This window comes from Corvus moneduloides, chromosome 30 (assembly GCF_009650955.1).
Source record: "Corvus moneduloides isolate bCorMon1 chromosome 30, bCorMon1.pri, whole genome shotgun sequence".
NCBI classification, from domain to species: Eukaryota; Metazoa; Chordata; class Aves; order Passeriformes; family Corvidae; genus Corvus; species Corvus moneduloides.
The window spans coordinates 1,584,128-1,595,837 of NC_045505.1; the positions used below are offsets into that span (position 1 = coordinate 1,584,128).

The following is an 11,710-nucleotide window of genomic DNA, read 5'->3' on the forward strand; positions in this document are numbered from 1 at the left end:
TCTGGCTGGTTTTGGACTCCTGGACAATGCCTCTCAACTGCCCCAAGACACTGCGTTGCCACACTTCCCTCCCTATGGAAAAGGGCCATCACTCACAGTCAAGAACCTGGGGCCAAAAGTGGGATTCTGCCTCCTAAAATTGCAAGAGCACCTTCAGCCCTAAACCTGACCCTAACCCTAATCTTTTGCAGCACAGAGCCAGGGTCTGAAAGTGGGATTCTGCCTCTTAAGGTTGTGAATGTAGGAGGATTTCTCCAAGACGAAAGCTTCCATGAGCTAGGGCTTGGGCTGGCCTTGGCCCCCGGGGGGCTCCTGTGAACTGCCCCTGAGACACCAAGCTGGAAAGTTTTCCTTCAGTGGAAATGAGCCACCACTCGCAGCATGGAGCCGGGCTCTGAAAGTGGGATTCCCTGTCCTACAACTGCGAACGTCGGAGGATTTCACCCAGACAAAACTGCCAGGAATTAGGGTGCTGGCTGCCTTTGGGCTCCCAGGCTGTACCTCTGAGCTGCTCTTGAGACGCTGGTTTGCCAGGTTTTCCTACCTGTGGAAAAGAGCCGCATTTCGCAGCAGGGAGCCGAAAGTGGGATACTGCCTCCTGAAATTGTGAATGTCAGAGGATTCCTCCCAGAAAAACACTACCCAGAACTACATCTCCCTGGTCTTGGACTCCCAGGCACTACCTCGGAACTGGCCTTAAGACCCTGGGTTTCTGAGTTTTTCTTCCTGTCAAAAATGGCTCCAGCCAGGAGCCCCAGACCGAAAGTAGGATTCCATCTCCTTAAACTGGAAATGCTGTAGGATTTCTCCAAGACAAAACCTTCCAGGAGCTAGGGCTCTTGCTGGCCTTGGACTCCCAGTGGCCACTCTCAAACAGGCCTTGTGACAATCTGTTGACAAATTCTCCTTCCTGGGGAGAAGAGCCCACAACTGGAACACCCCCTATTGTCATAGACAAAAACAAAAGCAAAAATCCTTAATTTTTGTATTGTGGAAAAGCAGTTCAACAGATTAGTACAAAGGTTGAAACACAGTTCTTCTCTCACAAACCCCACCTGAACTGACTGAGGTAACACACAGGTGGTGCACTGGATCTTCTGGGTTATTATTAAGTCTTGCTGGATGTTTTCGATTCGGTTACACTGCAGTGGATCTGTACCAAAAAAGTGATGTCACAAGTCACAAGTGAAGTCACAAAAAAGTGAAGCACAAGAAGCTGTGCTGCAAAACCTGGTGGCCTTGGTGTGCCCCTGGCTGTACCTGTTCAGGTCTTCACCTGCTGTGGTGCCTGTCAGAGCAGTGGGGATGGGCAGATCCAAAGAGCTGGAGTTAAACCCCACGGAGGTATTTTGGAGCAGGCAGGCAGAGCCAAGGCAGAGCTGCTTAGGGATGGCAGCAGAAACTGAAGCCTTCAACAGGGAAAGGTGTCTGATCACAACAATCCTCTCTGTTGGGGAAGATGAAACAGGAAAGCCTTATAAATATGATTGCCTGACAAAAGATTTTGGGAATATGAAAACTACAGGCGACATCGAAATGAAAGCCACTTTTGAAATACCAAGTCTTAGTTACTGAACAACTGGAAAACAATGGTATGGCCAACTGAAGGTAATCCCCTCTTGATTGAACAATACCCTCTGCTTGCAGGCAGGTCCAAGGGTCAGAGCAGACCCTACTAGCTCAGCAGAAGGGGTCCAAAGAGTAGTTTTTAGAAGTTAAGATGTAACACTCTATGGTAATATAAGAACTCTTACAGGCTGTATGTAAATGCTATAGGATTTGTATCTTGTATTAGATTGGTTAGTGACAATTAGAATATTCAGTACAGAAGATGATTTATTGTATTGTAACCAGGACTTCACCAGTCCATTCCATCCTATTCTCATCACTTCTTCTTCACTCTCACTCCTCTCGCTCTCTCTCTCCTTACTTACTCGCTTACTCTCTTGCTCTCTTGGGCCTGCTCAGAGCTGCCAGCTGCAGCTCTAAGCAGTGCCCCTATACCCACGCCCTTTGCAATAAACCGCATGTTCCAAGATCTGCTTATAGAGATCTCCGTCCGTCTACGCCCGGTCCAGACTGAACTCCAAAGCTGCTAAACCTCTCTTTTTTTCCCCTCTGTGACAGCAGTTGCCCTTGTTCATTCCATCTATCTGCAGGGAGTAAAAATTGCCTTGGGGGTTTTCTTCTGGGATCAGCAGTCCATTTCCTGACTGCAATCCTTCAAACAGAACTGTTCAATGCATGAGAAAAGAGGATGCTGCAGATGGAGCGATGGGAATGGAGAGTCCATAGTGAATATTGTCTGGTGGGTCTCCTGATGTGCCTGACGTGTTGTCACCAAGTGACCTCATTCTGATTTAAACTGTCTTGAAATGTGCTGGAAATACAACTCAGATTACAAAACACAAGTGAGAAACTGTGTTCCCAAGGCACTGCTTTAGGAGTGTGCAGCTTCTGAATGACACAAATAATTCAGATTCCCACAGAAACCTGCTGGGTCATGGTTCTGGAGCAGGAGTGTCAGAAAAGTGGCATCTTCACTGCCACCTTTATTGTTATTTTCCTCAGAACTCTCAAGATCATAACGAAATGGTGTTCATGCCCCACTTGCAAACCACAGAGCAGGATAAAGGTGTAACTGGGTGTTTTTTTCCGGCTCTCTGCACTCTCTTAACGATGCACTGAAGTGCTCTCGCTCATGGCAATATAATCTGCGTGTAACAGCTTCCCATGCCTGTCTGTGCAGCTGAGTCCGTCCCTGAGCGTCCCCTGCAATCCTGGAGGTTGGAAATGCCCTTTGAAGACATTGGGTGCAATTGCTGCTCCAGCACTGCAAACGCCACCCCAAGTACCATCCACTGGCCCGAGCTGGGGTGAGGGCTGCAGGCACTGACAGCACCATCGCTCACTGGCAGCAGGGCTGGCAGTTACCAGAGGGGCTCCAAAACCCCTTCCCTTCTCCCTGGCCTTCCCAAGGAGGATGGCTGGTCTGGAAAGGCCAGTGTGCCAGGGGCAGTGGCCCAAAGCCAGACTCGGGACAGTTTCCCTACAGTTCAGGGAACCTGAAGCACCTCTGGTGTACCCACCACCTTTTTGTGTAGGTTTTTATGTACTTGGAAAGAGATTTTGGGATTTACCAATTAATTCAGCGAATTGTCCCAGCCAGAGACTTTTTGCTGACCTAAAAGTAGCTTTTAAACCCCAGAACAGCAGGGTTTGTAGTATTTCACAGTAGCAGAGCGAGACCCAAGGGATTATACTGTTTGGTGATGCAGCTGCCCGCAAGAGATGTCAGCTGGGGCAGCCCTTGCCATCAGGTGTTTTCCTCTCTCTGTGTTCTCGTGACCTTCGTGTCATTTGCCTTCTTCAAGTCTCAATGTCACCATGAATCTTTCACCCAAGGAGAGCTCCTTCGGGCCTGGAGTGATCCCCGGTCTCCGTTCCATCTACTCATCAGCACAGCTGCGTTCGAGCGCTTGTGAGTGGAGCACTCCTGCATCTCACATCTCGGTCATTTGTTGCTCAGTCACATTTTGTGACATCATTTAGACCTTCGATGGCAGAGTCCTTCTCTAGATATCCCTTCTTATGGCCTGGCAGTTGTTGCCTCTTTCTCTAGGCCTACCGAGCTTCTTGAGCATTTTCTTGACAGCTTCGGCACTAACTTCTTGTAAAGAGTTATGTTTCACCATCACGTGCTATTGCCGTGGAGCCTTCTTTCTTTCAGCATCATCAGCCTCTGGCTCATCTTGCACTAGGAATCTTGGGTCCATCAGGTGAAACTGCTAGGCAGTTTCAACTTGTGTCTATGTTATGTTGTTTGTGTCTATGTTATGTTGTTTGTGTCTATGTTATGTCGTTTGTGTCTGTGTTACGTTATTTGTGTCTGTGTTATGTCGTTTGTATTCATCGTCTTTCGTGTCATAGGGCTTTGTTATATCTTGGTCAGTGGGGCTGGTTTTGCCCTAGGAGCACCTCACGGGCCCCGGATGCCATCGTGTCCGAGGTTTTTGCACAGTCTATTTAATCAGCATCCTTCCAGGCCGTACCAGCAGCAAGCATCTCCACTTGTATGCTTTCCCGGATCGGGGGTATTCCAGCATCTTTACATTTTTACTTTTTGAGACCAGAAAAAGCACACAAGATGTTCTCATCCACCTTCCTCAGTTTTGGTAGTACCTTCTTTTGATGTGCCATTTCTTGGACTTCTATATGGAGTGTCTTAGACCCTCCTCAAGTGACTGGGGTAGTTCTGCAGGTTCCAGTGCCTCAAAATGAATGGGGCTCAAGAATTAATCTTCTGGAGAATTATCTCAAATCCTTGTGTCATCTTTGCTATATTTGGTGCACTGCATGTCTGTGTGCCAGTTACGCTTGGAGCTGCCCTGCTCTGGCATGTAGAGTCACGGTTAGGCAGAACAGTTGTAAACCTTTATGGTTCACCTCTTGTCTATGGGCTTTTGGGTGGAAAATTTGGGGGCCCGGTATGGAGATATCTCCTAGCTGTCAGACAGCCACTTGTAGACTGCCTCATGTTGTCTTGCAGGGTCCTGAGGCGGATTTCGATCTCTGTGGTCACTGATGTTACTGATCTTCCCAGAATCTATTATTTGATGTCAAGAAGCAGCAGCTGGAAGATTTATCAAAGCATCTTCTTTGTGTGTGGAGTGTTTTGAGTAAGGGCTGCAGTCAGTGTGTAAGCTGAAGGAGGGCTGTCTGCGTGTGAGAGTGCATATCTGTGTGTGAGAGCACGTGGCTGTCTGTGTCTGTCTGGCTGGCTGTGTCTGGCTGGCTGTGTCTGTGTGTGACAGTGTATGTCTATTGACTGCTTCTACCCTTGTGTTTGTGATTTTTGTCATTCAGGTTTTTCAACTCATTTTTAAATTTAGAATGCAAAAGCCCCCCAGCTGGGTTTTTTTCCTTGGTCCCAGCCAGTCTGCAAGGTGATGTTCATTGACGGGGTTTGGGTGCAGATCATGCCAGGACAGGGTTTTTTTCAGGCAGAATGATTTTTTTTGAGGCTCCCGGGAACCCCGTTCCCACAGAGTGCTGTGAATGTGCTCCGACGGCTGGCGGTGGCCGGGGAGTGATGGGGCGGTCGAGATGAGAGTGAGGTTGTGTTTGTGTGTAAGCTGAACAAGGTGTGCGTGGTGGACGAGGGTTGTGTTCTCTGCATGTTTTTTTTTTTTTTTTTGGGTTTCCTGTGATGTAACAATAACACAAAATGTCATAAATTTTCCAGAAATAGAAAAATGGTTACATTATGTTGATATGTATTTGGCCTGTATTGCCCTGTATTATTCTGTACTTGGGTTTGTCGCCGCTCTGTATGTAAACTGTACTTTTACTGATGTGTTTATGGATTGTATTTGTACTTGTATTGCCTTCAGGTTAGAAACTGTATGGACTTCTTTACAGAACAAAAGCAAATTCAATACACACAGATAATGTTTTGCATTGTACAGCCTTCTGTCTGTATACATTGTTGTTTCCTGTGTTTTCCTGAAGCGTAAATAGAAAAAGTCATTCAGTAAAGTTGAACAAACCCTAATAAAGATATCCCCCACCCTTTTTGTCTCCTCTCTTTCTTTGGCGTGGTTTAGTCTTTTTTCTTTGTCTCCTGTCTGTCCTCTTTGTCTCCCATTTCCTCAGTTTCCTCTGTTCTCCTCATTTCTTCTTTTGTCTTGCTTTTCACTGTATTTCTTACTTTGCTTCCCACTTCACTTTTCTGTTTCCCATTCTGTTTCTCTTTCAGGCTTTATTTCCTCTCTCATCTTGTACACTGCACACACGAGCCCAGTGCCCTCCACCTTCATTCCTCCCCTTTAGTACCTTGCCGCGCTTTCATTCTGCCAGAGTCGAGCCACCATCTGCTTCTCACCCAGAGCACGGTGCCGGCAGCGAAACGCTCCAGGGCTGCTTCTGCCAAAACACACCTGAGCTATGCACTTTCCCTCTCAGCGCTAGGTACCAGCACATTCTGCCTCTCTTGTTGTCTGAAACTTCTTTCCCAGTTCCAAGTCCCACCGCACACTTTACAGCCTCACAAGGACCAAAGATCTGGATAGACGTCTCGCACAGAAAAATGTGCCAGGACAAAAGCGTGTTCTTCATTACCCCTTCTCGTTTGCAGATTGTGGTGCTGTGTTGAAAGTCTTGGACATAGAAAGACTAATGCAGGAAGTGCTTCTCTCCTGCACATTTGACTGAGTGACAGCTAGACGGGCAGTTTGGACTCTGTGAAGCACAAAGAGTATGACTGGTCTTACAGCTGAGGAAAATCTGTGCACAGCACACTGTAGATGTGTGCAGAAAACAGGCTGAAAAGCCACAAAGCTGAATGCCATCGATGGGCTTCGGTTTTGGCCAGCACACACAGAGCAAAGAATGAAGCCACAGAGCACCGTGCTCGTGTGGGTAGTGTACTGAATTGCAAAAGTCCAGCAAAATTCATAAATCAGAGTCAGCTGAGAATGTTCTTGCTACTTCAACCTGTATATTGCCCATGTTGAACTCCACCACACAGCCTGGATATAGGCACTTCCATACACCTTTAGGGTTATATGTCTGGTCCAAGCAGCTATAGCTCCAGTCAGAAGTAAGCATTAAACAGAAAGCATTCCTAAATCACTCCTCCAAGCAGCCTTTAAACTGCGCACAACACACTGCAGCTCTGGACCTTCCTTCTCAGACTTGCTGTCACATTTTTCACTCTCACAGCTCCGTTGCCGAAGTCTAGCAGCTGCTCCCACCAAATAGGCTCTAACAGAAGAAGCCAGGGCTGCACCTTCCCCTTGCCCCATGACAGCCACACCAAACACACGGCTGCATTACCTACTTACCCTTACAGCATCTTCTGGCATCAGTTTTCGAATCTTGGCATCTAAACAGGATTGTTTCCACGTCGAGCTCAGACAGGAATATGTATGAGCACAGGCAGCTGTCACAGACCTTCCCCCTTACGATGGATAACTTGGTTTGGGCAGGCAGTCCAGCGGCAGTAACGCTCCTCTTGCAGCCTGTACACTGCAGCCACGGTGCTCCACAGGTTTGTTCTCAGCGTTACGAAGCATCACGCCTTCTCATTCTCCCAGAGCTCAAAGTGTCCACCCGCTTCTCGCACAGAACATATTTCTGTACAAAAGGACACGGACACATTGGTCACTGCAAATTTGAAAGTGCGTGACCTTACTTGAAGCTGACCAGAAAATTGCAGAGCAGCAGAGTGAGACCGCAGTTCTCACTTGTGGAGTGAGTATATGTTTCCTTGCCTGAGGTGCATGGTTCAATTGAGCAACTTGTCGCATTTTTCATTGCAAGATGTAGCTGAAAAATTTTTGGTTTAGATTCAGACTGTGAGAGAGACAGAATGTAATGGTGAATTGTTGCTGTTGGGGCAGTCACAACACACACAGACAGTGCCTTGGATAAAGGGCAAAAAGCCATTTATTAAACATAGCAGCCTCTTTTATACCCCTTGTGTATGTTGTCTTTCGTGTTACAGATTGATTGGCTGCTAAACTACTACAATAGACTTACGGGCTACTGTTAACTAAAACTTACAGTCATTGGCTACCTATGGCACAAGTGTTCAAGCATTCAGAAAATGACAGGTGCAGATATGTTGCTGTTCTTCTCCTTCTATTGTTTAACTTTCATCCTTCTGTTTATACTATATTCTCATGAATAAAAACTAACTGCTTTTCTTCTCACAGGCTTTTCTCACGAATAGAAATTAACCATGTCCAAATTAAGGTCTGGCACTGGGCTTGTGCCTCGTACAGGCTGCAAGAGGAGCGTATCTGCCTCTCGCTCGCCTGCTGAATTCAAGTTAGCAGTTGTAAGGGGGAAATTCAACAAAAGCTGTTTGTGATTCCACATATTCTTATCCAAGCCCCAGGGGAAAAATCCCATTTAGCTTTAGACTCTGAGATGCAGAGAACACGATGGTAGAATCAGGGGAGAAGGCAAGTACAGAGTGCACCGGTGAGTTTGATGTGGCTGACATGTGGCAAGGGGAAGGTGCAGTGTAGCACTGGCTTTTTCTTCTACAGCCTTTTCAGGGGAGCAGCTGCTGGACGTTGGAAAAAGACCTGCAAGAGTGGGAAAATCCGATGGCACGTATATGTCAGAAGGACGGTGCATAGTCCCAGTGTGCTGTGTGTGGTTTAAATGCTGCTAAGAGAAGGGGGTGCTTTAGTGTGTTGGTTTAACACAGCCTGGTTTGTGGTGGGGGCAGAAGAAAAGCTGCTCGAAACTTCTGTGTCTGGCACAGAGCTAATCGCTGAAGGCTCTGGCGATGGGCAGGTTAATTAACTTAATCGGGCAGCCCAATCAAACAAGTTTTTAACGCCTCTGTGATGACATATTTAAGAAAGGAAAAACCATGGGAAGTTCTTTTCTTTCTTCTCCCGAGGGGTGGCGAGGCAGCCGCCAGGGCCCATCCCAGCGGGGCCCTTCCCGAGGCCAGGACCGCATGGCCGGGGCCCTCCTGGGGCTGGAGCCACCCGTGCAGCGAGAGACACGGCGAGCAACTCCCCGATGTGGAGCCTGCACGAGATCAACCTCTCAATGCAGCTTACAGACACCGACTCTTTTCCAAGTCAGAGGAAAAGGAAAAGTGAGGACACGTGAGGAAAACCAACGCGGCGGCACCGAGGGCTGTGAAAAAAAGGAGAGGGAGGAGGAGGTCCAAGCGCCGGAGCTGAGATTCTCCTGCAGGCTGTGGCGAGGACTGTAAGACACCAAACTGTGTCCCTGTAACTCATGAGGTGCACGGGGGATGCAGAGATCAATGCGCAGCCCGTGAGGAGCAGTGCTCACACTGGAGTGCGTGGGTGCTGCAAAGCCGTAATCTAGTGAGGAGCAGGGGGAGACGACCTTTGCTTTTAGAGACAGAGGAAGAGAACCTTCGCTTCCAAACTAGAACAGCTCATCCTTAAAAGACTAAAATGACCCACACAAGGCAATTGTGGGAAGACTGCTTGGCCCATGGGAGGGACTCACATTGCAGAAGGTTCAGGGGGGACTGCTGCTTGTGGAAGTTAAAACCAGGCTATAAAAGTTCGCAGAGAACTATCTCCTGTGGCAAGGATCCCACGGCACAGCAGAAGAAACTCTTTTCCTTAAGCATACAGAAAAAAGATTTTTAGGATGTGAAATACTGAGCAAAACCCCATGTTTTTGTTTCCTTGTGCTGTTGGTGGAAAGAGGAAGGGACTGGGAAAGAAAGGTGTTCTGAAGGTTTGCTTTGGTTCTCATTACCCTTTTTACTTTTAACTCCGTTAATAATAAATCTTCTTTATATTGTTTTTGAAACTGTTTTGCCTTAAAGTGTTTCTTTTTTTTCCCAAATAATCCTTATCTCAACTCATGAAGTTTTCAATCCCCCCTCCTCTGCTCAGCCATAGCAAAGAAAAATAAGTAGATGGGAGTTTTTTCATGGGTGCCTGGCACTTAGCCAGCATCAAACCATGACACTTAAGAAGATCTGTCCTGACACTTCTTTCTCTGTGAGCTCTAGCTGCTTGGACTTGGTGACACTGAAGGTGTGTGAAAGTGACTGGGCTACGAATACCAGGTTTTACAGGAGAGAAGGTCAGCAAATGCCTTCTGTCCTGGCAAATCTCTCAGTCTGAACTGCAGCTGGAAATACTTTGCTGTAGCGATGGACTCTGCCACCTCGAGAAAATGCGAAGATGCTATATATAGAGAGAGAAGTAAAGTGCAAATCACTAGCGTGTTTGGGCTACTTTTGAGACTGCAAAGGACAATGAAGGCCAACACTTTGTTCTAGGATGTTTTTGATGGTAGCAGCTGCGAGGTGTTTTGGAGGGGGTTCGGGATTTGCGAGAGTGAGAGGGTAAGGTGGTACAAAGAGCTTGAGGAAAAGTGCACGTCTCCAGGGACTTTGATGCAGTTCAGCGTGTGTGAGTTACATGTTGAGCAGCTGATCGCACAGAAAAGGTTCAGAAAGAGAGAGGCTGTGCTGGATTGCCCCCGATAAACTGCACAGCCAACACTGAAACGGTTCCTCTTCCTTCCCCGCTCTGCGCAGGATCTCATTCTGTCGGTCTCCAAGGATGCACAGCGGAGCTCTTCCACCAACTGCTCGCACACGACTGGGGCCGCGCCAGCCAAGCGCTTGGCTTTTTCCTGGCCACTGTCAGCGCTCATGGAAACAAGCACACGATGGCGCTGACGACTTGCAAAAGAAGGCCAAGCACCTGGCGCTGCTCGAAAGCAGCCCAAGGGCAGAGGCAACTTGGAAACTTCCCTGCTCTCAAATCAACAGGACATCAGGACAAAAAGATGTCCCTAATCTTCCCCTTCCTAGAGCAGACTCTTCTTTACACCACACTCCAAGAGCCAGACAAACCTCTTTGGCCCAAACAAATCTTTTCCCTCTCGCAGATTCCGCCCACCAACTTGAAACCATCTGGCAAAAATAGAGCTCAAAACAGTGCCAGCTGAGGAAGCTCTTGCTGCCTGCAACTTCAACTGCACCCCTCAAACTAGCAGCACACACGCTGCTCTCGGCACTTTCCTTCTCAGCTCTAGGTACCATGCTAAGCCTTCCCTCTGCCAGAGTCAGGATCCAAAGAGACAACGGCACCAGGGACTGCTCACACAAGAAAGGCACCAGGACAAAAGGCTCCCGAGCTTGGCCTTTGCATTCCCACGGACAGCTCAACAGCTCTAACCCAGAGAGAGCTCTGCCTCTTGGGAAAAGCCTTTAAAATCCCTAAGAGCACCTGATGTGCACATCCAAACCTGCTTTCCTTGCCAAAGAGAGCAACTACAAGCCCATCTCCAAAAAAAGTCATCCCCTCCTCCAAAATACAACACATCCAGGGACTGATCCACCTCCAGTATTGAATATGTCCAACAATTGCCCCTACATGGAAGGGGCCAGAAGAGAAATGTCTTGCTGGACTATTCCTCCCCATGCCACCTTAACATCTGCTCCAGCAACACTGGCACTATGTCCTTGCCTTCGCAAGGAAAGGCACTCCGAGTCTCTTGGCCTTGCCTTGCCTTCAGTACCTTGTCGAGTTCTTCTTAAGCTACCCTTGCTCTGCTTCCTTTGCCTACGTCTGCCTTGCCTCGCACTACCTACAACTTGCTGGCTTTGCTTTGCCCTGCCTACCACTCTTGCCCATGCCTTCCATGCAGGCAAGGCGCTGCAAAGCAAGTGCAGGCAATTGTGGGCAAGTCAAGGGAGAGGTAAGCAAGGCCAGAGCAGTGAGGGGAAAGCAAATGGAGTGGTAGGCAAGAGAAGGCCCAGAAGTTAGAGGCAAGGCTGGCCGTAGGAAGGAAAGTCCACTGATGGGAAGGCCAGGCAGAAACAGGAAGTGCTTGGCAAGCCAAGGCCCTGGAGGAAAGCAGTAGGCAGGTCAAGGGCGGGGCATGGCCATGCAAAGGAATGCAAGGCTCCAGAGGGCTCCAGAGGGCTAGCAGGGCAAGACAAGGAAACTGCTGTGTTGCCAAGGCAAGGCAAGGCAAGGCAAGGCAGGTGAGAAGTACATTCAAGGACTGCTGGTACAAAAAAGTGGCCAGGACCACGTGCTCTGTGTGGCCTTGATCCCGCGTGGGTCATCTCTCCTGTGCACCTCAAAGACTTGAGCTACCTGCTTTCCTTTGTATGCAAAAGAACTCTCATTCTGGTCCCCGAGCTCAAGGGCAAAATGTGAATTGCCCTTCCAAG

General features: G+C 48.3%; 1 long non-coding RNA gene across 1 annotated transcript; it reads left to right on the forward strand.

The window, feature by feature from the left end:
- The first annotated feature begins 1,989 nt into the window (after positions 1-1,989).
- Positions 1,990-5,574, forward strand: LOC116436791. Its single transcript, XR_004237068.1, has 2 exons — positions 1,990-2,308; positions 4,550-5,574. It is a non-coding gene; the product is annotated as an uncharacterized LOC116436791 (long non-coding RNA).
- The last annotated feature ends 6,136 nt before the right edge of the window (positions 5,575-11,710 follow it).